The sequence below is a fragment of the Bactrocera tryoni genome, unplaced genomic scaffold, assembly GCF_016617805.1.
Source record: "Bactrocera tryoni isolate S06 unplaced genomic scaffold, CSIRO_BtryS06_freeze2 scaffold_490, whole genome shotgun sequence".
Classification (NCBI taxonomy): domain Eukaryota; kingdom Metazoa; phylum Arthropoda; class Insecta; order Diptera; family Tephritidae; genus Bactrocera; species Bactrocera tryoni.
This window is the reverse complement of record NW_024396183.1, coordinates 18,007-26,194: the sequence shown is the minus strand read 5'-3', so window position 1 is coordinate 26,194 and position 8,188 is coordinate 18,007. Positions and strand designations below refer to the sequence as shown.

The 8,188-nt window shown below is 35.6% G+C and overlaps 1 long non-coding RNA gene across 1 annotated transcript; it reads right to left on the bottom strand.

The window, feature by feature from the left end:
- Window positions 1-260: 260 nt before the first annotated feature.
- LOC120781194 lies at window positions 261-4,590 on the bottom strand. Its single transcript, XR_005706028.1, has 6 exons — window positions 4,303-4,590; window positions 4,082-4,232; window positions 3,664-4,019; window positions 3,417-3,603; window positions 3,138-3,350; window positions 261-494 (listed from the first exon to the last, which is right to left on the bottom strand). It is a non-coding gene; the product is annotated as an uncharacterized LOC120781194 (long non-coding RNA).
- Between the last annotated feature and the right edge of the window lie 3,598 nt (window positions 4,591-8,188).

The following is an 8,188-nucleotide window of genomic DNA, read 5'->3' as shown; positions in this document are numbered from 1 at the left end:
ATTGAATATTTTGTGACCAAGTATCAATTTATTGTCTTATTCAATTTTCTTTTTTTGCTACACATATGTTCGATTAAGTTTTTATTTAAGGAACGAATCCTAACATACATTCTTGCTCTGAAACACAATTCTTTTACTTTCGAGCTACAATTTACAAAATTACTTAAATCTAAGTGTTTCTGGACGTAATTTGTACATACATATATGCAAATCAGTACCATTTACATCGTCAAATACTGCTTGCAAGGCTCTCATATGCTCCATCAACATATCTGTTGGTTTTGAGAGTCCTCCTTCAGAAAGGTGATCCATCCAAGTATAAGACGAACAATTTTCTAAATTGGCCCAAATTTCGGGGTTGTCTTTACCGAGTTTGTGGCAGATGTACCCTGCCAAATTCTCAAGTCCGTCGTTGTTCAGAATCTCCAAGTCATCATTTTTTTCAATTGGGTCAGTGGAATTTAGATCAACTGACACACGTTGAAAAATATTACCTGCAAAAATATAATAAACATACATACATGCGTATATATAAATGGAATAAATTGTATATATTATTATTATAATTAGGATAATAAACAGTGCAAAAACTTAGTTTGTATGTTAGAACATATTTGCATTTGTTAACATCAATATATTTTTATAAAAGAATGTTTTCTGTAGTTTTAGGTTTATAATACTACTAGCTGACCCCGCAGTCGCTGTCCTGCGTGAAATTATGTATGTGATTAGAAATAAAAAAGTTGAATTTATCATTTCACTTTTTTTCAATGTATCGCAGCTTGATAAACAACATTTTTTGGTTTCTGTTCCGGTGTATAGAAAAGATGGTTTTCCAACTCGTGAGCAGGCCACGTATATCTGGCCGAGTGAAAAACATAGCATTTCCAAATGTATACCATACACTATGCGACTATCCTTGTGTCTCAAATGCAATTTTCACTGGAAACTGAATACGTTTGAACTGAAATGGCAAACCGTTAGAACTCAGAGGAATTCGTAGAATCAAGCATTCTGTCCCTTTGTTTTCGATAGCTGCGTCACAATCAGTCAGGTTCCATTATACAGTTTCGGCGCCTGAAGATTGTGGAACATAATAACGACAGATCCAACTTTGAGATGCAAATGATGCGGTGGTATACCTGGATGTAAAATGTCTTCGGCAATGTCATTTTTGTTCGTATTCCATAATTGACGCTAATTTGATGGCTGATCATCGCGAAAAGTGTGCGAACTTCATTCCAGTGATTATCATGTTCCAGCAATTGTAATTGTAATTGTATGTATAATATCAAGATATTTCCGAATAGAGCAAGTTCTCGCAAACGGTTCACTGACGAAAGTTGAGAAAAAACTCGTAAATGTTAATTTGGTTGCTGGGGGTGTTTTTTCTGTCTGTACTGTATTCTCTGTGTTGAAATAGACTATTTGGTCCTTCTCCAAATTAACTGCGAGACGCACAACAGTCGGAAAACGTTCATGAATCGCAAAAGTAAATATCATACAAAGCGCTTTATTGCAGTTCACGTATCGACCGTATCGTTCAAGATCAGTATACCGCCATGTTGCTTCCTTTGGTGACGTATTTACACACGTATTTTATCGATTATACCAAACTGCAATACACAACATTTGTCATGACTTTTGAATGTGAATTAGACAACAGTGGCGAATATGGTACGATCCATAGGTTGTCGACTTGGATGTGTTGTTAACTTCGATATTCACGCCTCTAAATTGAATGCTAAATGTTCTGCCATTGTCATCTGGTGAGCGACGCTGATACATTAGATATCCATCATTTCTAGTTTGTGTTTCCGAAAGAAAAACACCTGGATAGTGTTTCGTACATTTATTGTCAGACATACAAACCGAAGTCGTGTTGTGATGTCCGTAAGGTACATGAACCATATTGGTTTCGTATAATTCTGCTTTTATCTCGGGATCAGGAATTTCCGCAGAAATGATTTCATCAATTTGATTTGGTGTAACCACCATCCAAAGAAGAATATGTGCGTGCGGCAAATCTCTCTTTTGCCACTCAACAGAGTACATCCAGCATCTAACAGCACCACAAATACTTTGCTTTAGGATAAAGTTTACAAAACATCGCAACTGTTGTTTGAAAAGTTGTCCTCTGACATCGTGACGAACGCTTGCTGATTGCCCGCGATCCATAATTTCATTCGTATGTCATCTCATCCTGGGAATACTCGGTCATGTGCCATGGGCTGTCAATATATGTACATACTTATGTTGATGCCAAAACGAACGCGACCTCTTCGTGTCATCGTAACAAATTTCAATCTGTAATTGAGCACTTTGTGTGAAACACACATAACGTTTTCACGGAATAAACTTTAATTATTTTTTTTTTGAATAACCGGAGTAAAAAAAAAACAAACGACAAATTTGACAATTGAAAAACAAAAGGAAAAAAGTTGAAAAAAAAATTTTTGTATGAAAAAAAATTATTTTTTTGGAATTGTCCAACTTTCCGACTTTTCCTCACGAAAAGCATACGGGTTTTTTATTTCTAAACTTTCCTCGATCCACAGCGAACAACCTCTGAAAATTTCATCAAGATTGGTTCAGCTGTTCTCGAGCATTAGCGTTACTAACAGCATTCATTCGTTTGTATGGGAAAAAGAAAAGGGCTCTTTTTAGGGGTTTTCCGGCAATTATTCGAATTTTTCGCCATAAAAACCATCTTTGAGCCTCAACGAACATTTAAAAAAAAGAATTGGCAAAATTGGTCCAGGCGTTTTTGAGTTATGCGCCAGCATTTAAAATCATGTTCGTTTTTATTTCCTTTTTAAAATCGTATTTGAAAATTTTCCAGAATTTTCTTAAGTATTCTCCTTGTTTGGGCGGAGACCTGTCCGAATTGGTGGTAATCACCGAAATCGGTCCAGGCGTTCTCCAGTTATAAGCGTAGTAACTAACGTCACTTTCTTTTATATATGTACTTATATAGATGAACATTTTAGTTAATATTTTAAATATTACTAACAATTTTGAAAAGTCGATGGCATTCCTCCCAATTTTCGTTATCTAGCAGACCTAAACTAGCGGCTCGAGTTATTGCTTGAGCAATTGTGTGGGAGAACAATTTTGTGGCTAGTTTAACCTTTTACCTTTCTGCTCGTATTACAGACAAATGCTTCTGAGAAATTTTGTGCGTGATGGACAGGTCGTTGGAGGTAAGCGAGAGCAGCTTCAGAATAATGTCTTTTCTAACAATTTTTCCATTGATAGTAAAGCCCTTATCCAAAAAATGATTTCTCTGTAGTTTTATTAAATGGGGGACATCAGCAAAAACCACAATCCTGTCTCCGTCGTGTAAAAACCTGCAACAGAAAAAAGTACACAATTTAAAGTATATCATAAATTAAATAATTGTTAATTGAATGTACCAAGGTTATTCCACATTAATTTCAATACCATTATATGATCCTCTATTTGATCCACCCAAATCGCTTACAATGGCAACAATATAGTAACCGCACTTTTTAACGCCTGACAAAATGCTAAACAGTACTTCCTTCGTCATTTTGCGGTCATATTCGAAGAATACAGGCTGTTTCCATTTACTTATCAAACCTAAAAGAACAAAGTACATTAGAAAAAATTGACTTCAAGTAAATTAATGAGTTTAATTACCTCTTAGCATTGCAACCTGAACGTAGTTAACAGGACGCAATGTCGAATCAGTGAATCTTTCGTAACAGTAACTCTTTCTGATCTTCATTTCATCAAAACTGAGTACAAAATTTTTTTGCGCTTGTGTTAGCTCAGTTGCTGCCTTCAACAGTTTCATCACCGGCTCTATGACACCTGGAGCTACGTCAATTTTCTTTGACCACCACTGCAGAGTGCGCACACCTGGAAGAGGAAAGTTGTTTCTCCGTAAAAGTTTGTACGCTTTCGGGCTAGTTGAATATAGCGTGATCGACTTAGCTATGTCTTCTTCTTTCCAATTCCGCCGTTTATTTCCACACCTTAATTTTTTTTTCAATCTATGTAAGTGTAATGAACTTTAATATATTTTGCAATATACTTTTAAAATTTGGGAACTTACCTGGCCGTTGTTGAAAATGCAGCTAAGCTTTTGCTCCAAATTATTTCTGTGGAATTCCGAGGTTCTAATGGAAATTATAAGGCGTTTAATTTCTGCTGACTGCTCGTTTTTGCACTTCTTCAAAGTTCTAACAACACTATTCAGTCTTTGTCTAAAAAGAATAAGAAATACACTTACTTATGTAAGAAAAAGATACTTCATCAATATCAATTAGGACTAACATTTCTGTTTCCAAATGCAGTATTTTCTCGTCTGTCTCATCGATGACCTCCTCTCCTGCAGTTTGAGGTGCCTCTCCAACCTCGTCTTCTTGAATTACTTCTTGAAGTACTTACATTGTTGTTAACATTTCTTTTTTAGAACGAGACTCCATTCTTTCCTGCCGTTAATTAGCCCCTACAGGAGCAGTGGTTAACGTGGGAATAGCGCTAGGTTGTTTGTAAGTCGTAAAACTAAAAGAGTCAGATATAGGGTTATATATACCAAAGTGATCAGGGTGACGAGTAGAGTTGAAATCCGTCCGTCTGTCCGTCCGTCCGTCCGTGCAAGCTGTAACTTGAGTAAAAATTGAGATATCATGATGAAACTTGGTGCACGTAATCCTTGGCTATAAGAAGGTTAAGTTCGAAGATGGGCAAAATCGGCCCACTGCCACGCCCACAAAATGGCGAAAGCCGAAAACATATAAAGTGTCATAACTAAGCCATAAATAAAGATATTAAAGTGAAATTTGGCACAAAGGATCGCATTAGGGAGGCGCATATTTGAACGCAATTTTTTTGTAAAAGTGGGCGTGGCCCCGCCCCCTACTACGTTTTTTGTACATATCTCGGAAACTACTATAGCTATGTCAACCAAGCTCTGTAGAATCGTTTCCTTCAGGTATTTCCATATATAGTTCAAAAATGGAAGAAATCGTATAATAACCACGCCCACCTCCCATACAAAGGTTATGTTGAAAATCACTAAAAGTGCGTTAAGCGACTAACAAAAAACCTCAGAAACACTAAAATTTACAGAAGAAATGGCAGACGGAAGATGCCCAGGCTTTTTTTAAAAATTGAAAATGGGCGTGGCGTCGCCCACTTATGGACCAAAAACCATATCTCAGGAACTACTTGACCGATTTTAATGAAATTCGGTATATAATATTTTCTTAACACCCTGATGACTTGTACGAAATATGGGTGAAATCGGTTTACAACCACGCCTTCTTCCAATATAACGCTATTTTGAATTCCATCGGATGGCATCTCTGTATAATATATACATTAGGAACCAATGATGATAGCGGAATAAAACTTTACACAAATACGGTATTTGAAAAATATGTAAATGACTAATAATGAAATCTCGATTATCACTTTATCATGCGAGAGTATAAAATGTTCGGGGACACCCGAACTTAGCCCTTCCTTACTTGTTACCATTATTATTATTGCACCCGAACACTGCGCAACGCATTTTGAAAAATATAAAATTTCAGAATTAATTCAACACTTGAAAACACAATCGAATTCACTTTCAAAAGCGCGGGCGAATAATAACAATCCTGCTTGTTTTTGTTTGCCAAAGAACGAGAGGTATTGCCGGATAATTGCCAATGTGGACTTATGATATGTGTGTGTACAAATGTGTTAATAAATATTTTGTATAGTTCTTACAAATAATGTATATTTTGATGATTTATATATTTTTTTTTTTTGATATTTACATATGTAAATATTATTTAATATGTATATTAAAATTTAGTATAGAAAGGTTAGAATATTTGCATATGCGTATTATATTTTAGTTGATAATAAATCAATTTTGTAACTTTTTGTAATTTAGATTTGTTACACATACGTATATATGTTTATTGATGCATCGTATATTAGATTTATATATAGATGTATTGTATGGATGTTTGATTTTTTTTGTTTTGTTTTGTTTTATATGCTACTTAATAATAATTTTGCCATTGCCTCTATACAATTCTGCTTAATGCTTTATTAAGCAGAAGGGGGTTTGCCGGTAAATTTTCGCAAGTAAATATTTGAATTTGTGCTGTTTTTTGTTAGTTAAGCTATAAGTAGGCATCGAATAGTTAAGTATTTGATTTTATGCATGTATATGTGTATATATTATATATTAAAGGACATGATACGCTCACTTGTAGTTTCATATGTATGTCCTAGTCGGTGTTGTAGTATATTAGTGCAGTGAGTGTTCAGTTAAGGTGAAAATTAAATAGGTGCAGTGAAAAAAATGGCTTCTACAAAACAAACAGCCCGTAAATCGACTGGTGGTAAAGCACCACGCAAATAATTGGCAACCAAAGCAGCTCGTAAAAGTGTTCCGGCAACTGGTGGTGTTAAGAAACGTCATTGTTATCGCCATTGTAGAGTGGCGTTGCGTGAAATTCGTCGTTACCAAAACAAACTCTGAACAAGTCCCTGAGCGGTGGCGGGCTACTACTTACCAAATAAATGCATAAGCACTTAAATATTACATATAACAAATTTCTACAGAAAATCGAAAAACCGATACATTTCGTTCAATATTACCAATGCGATACACTTACAAAAAGCAATGGTCGCTCTTATCGCATCTATCCAAGCGCTCCTCATATGTGTGTGTTATGGGAAGCAGCTATATAAAGCTTTCAATTAATTATGAATTACCGTACGAATCAAAGCCATCCTCCATTCAGGGCCACTCTCTCGCAAGATCCCTCTATTGTCACAGTCCTAACTCCAGGGCTAAGGAGTACCCATTCTGGCCATATCTGAGCCAGGCGTGGAGTTACTATCCTTACTGTACTGGGTTTTTCTGGATCGTTTTCCAAAACTAAGATATTCCTCCTTCCATCTGTGGCTGAATTCGTGATGGAGAATCTTGATTCTTTCTCATCGATTTATTAAAGTGAGTGAGTATCCTTCTGTCTCAGGATCTTTAATTTATAAATATCAACGTGATGAGTGGCAAGACTTCGATTCTGAAATTGATTTGCCTGTGCTGGCGATATATGTATAACTGGTGATCGAGTTGCCGCGGATCGAGGTTGAATTGGCTGATCGCATTAGAGTAGCGAGATGTTGACGTAGAGCAGTGTATAAGCGATTGTTACTATACAGGGAATAATTTTTGTCATAAAGCGAGGGAGCACATATTTGCCGACATTGCAATGCATTGGGCTGTGTGTGGGAGAATTTTGTGTTAATAAGTAAACAATTAAAACAACAGTCAATGATAGCTTGATTGATTCACTTGTTTCCTTTTGATTTCTTAGCAATTTCATTGGAATCTTTACGTGTTTATCGAACAATTTACTTCATTTTCATGTCTTGTTTTTAGAGAGCCAAATAGAAGTAGTCGTCATTAAGTGCGAACTGTATGACTATAGCGCCTACTTTTATTTTACATCGGGGGTGATACAAGTTTTGGGCTTGTGAAAATTTTTCATTATTTCAATTAAATATTTATAAGTCACTTGCGGATAGTTAGAAACGCCACAACTTGGCTCTTGAATTTGTATTTGTGGCAGCTCTGCTTTAGAAAGTGGAGTAGATGCAATTGTATTTAATAGTTTTAGTTGATTGGAAGTCAACATTTCAACATGGCTTGACACTTATAGAAAAAAGTATAATTTTAAAAGGAAGGGCTATTTGTGTTGATCCAGTTCCAACGCAACCTCCTTGCGGTGACCATCACTAATACTTGGAGATTCATTTAAAATCAATAAATAAACTGCCTGATCGGAGCTTTTTTAATTACAAAATTGTGAATTTAAAATAAAACTGTATAAGCGAAATTGCAGCAACGTTGAAATTGATGAAGGTCCGAGTAATGACACTGTGAGGTGGTCAGGTATTAGACTGACTATATTTGCACAATTCTTCTCCTTAAATAATATTCAATACAATATTTCAATACCGCTAAATACATAATTCCGCTTTGTATTAATTCATATATACATATACAAGGTGTGTTCCAAAGTAAACAGGACTTAGAAAAAACAGAACAAATGGTTTTTCTGCAAAATCAAAATTTCATAGTGTTCAAGCTGTATGGACATGTTTTTCATTCGCTCCGTGAATTCTGAGTTTTGAAAAAGCAATCAAG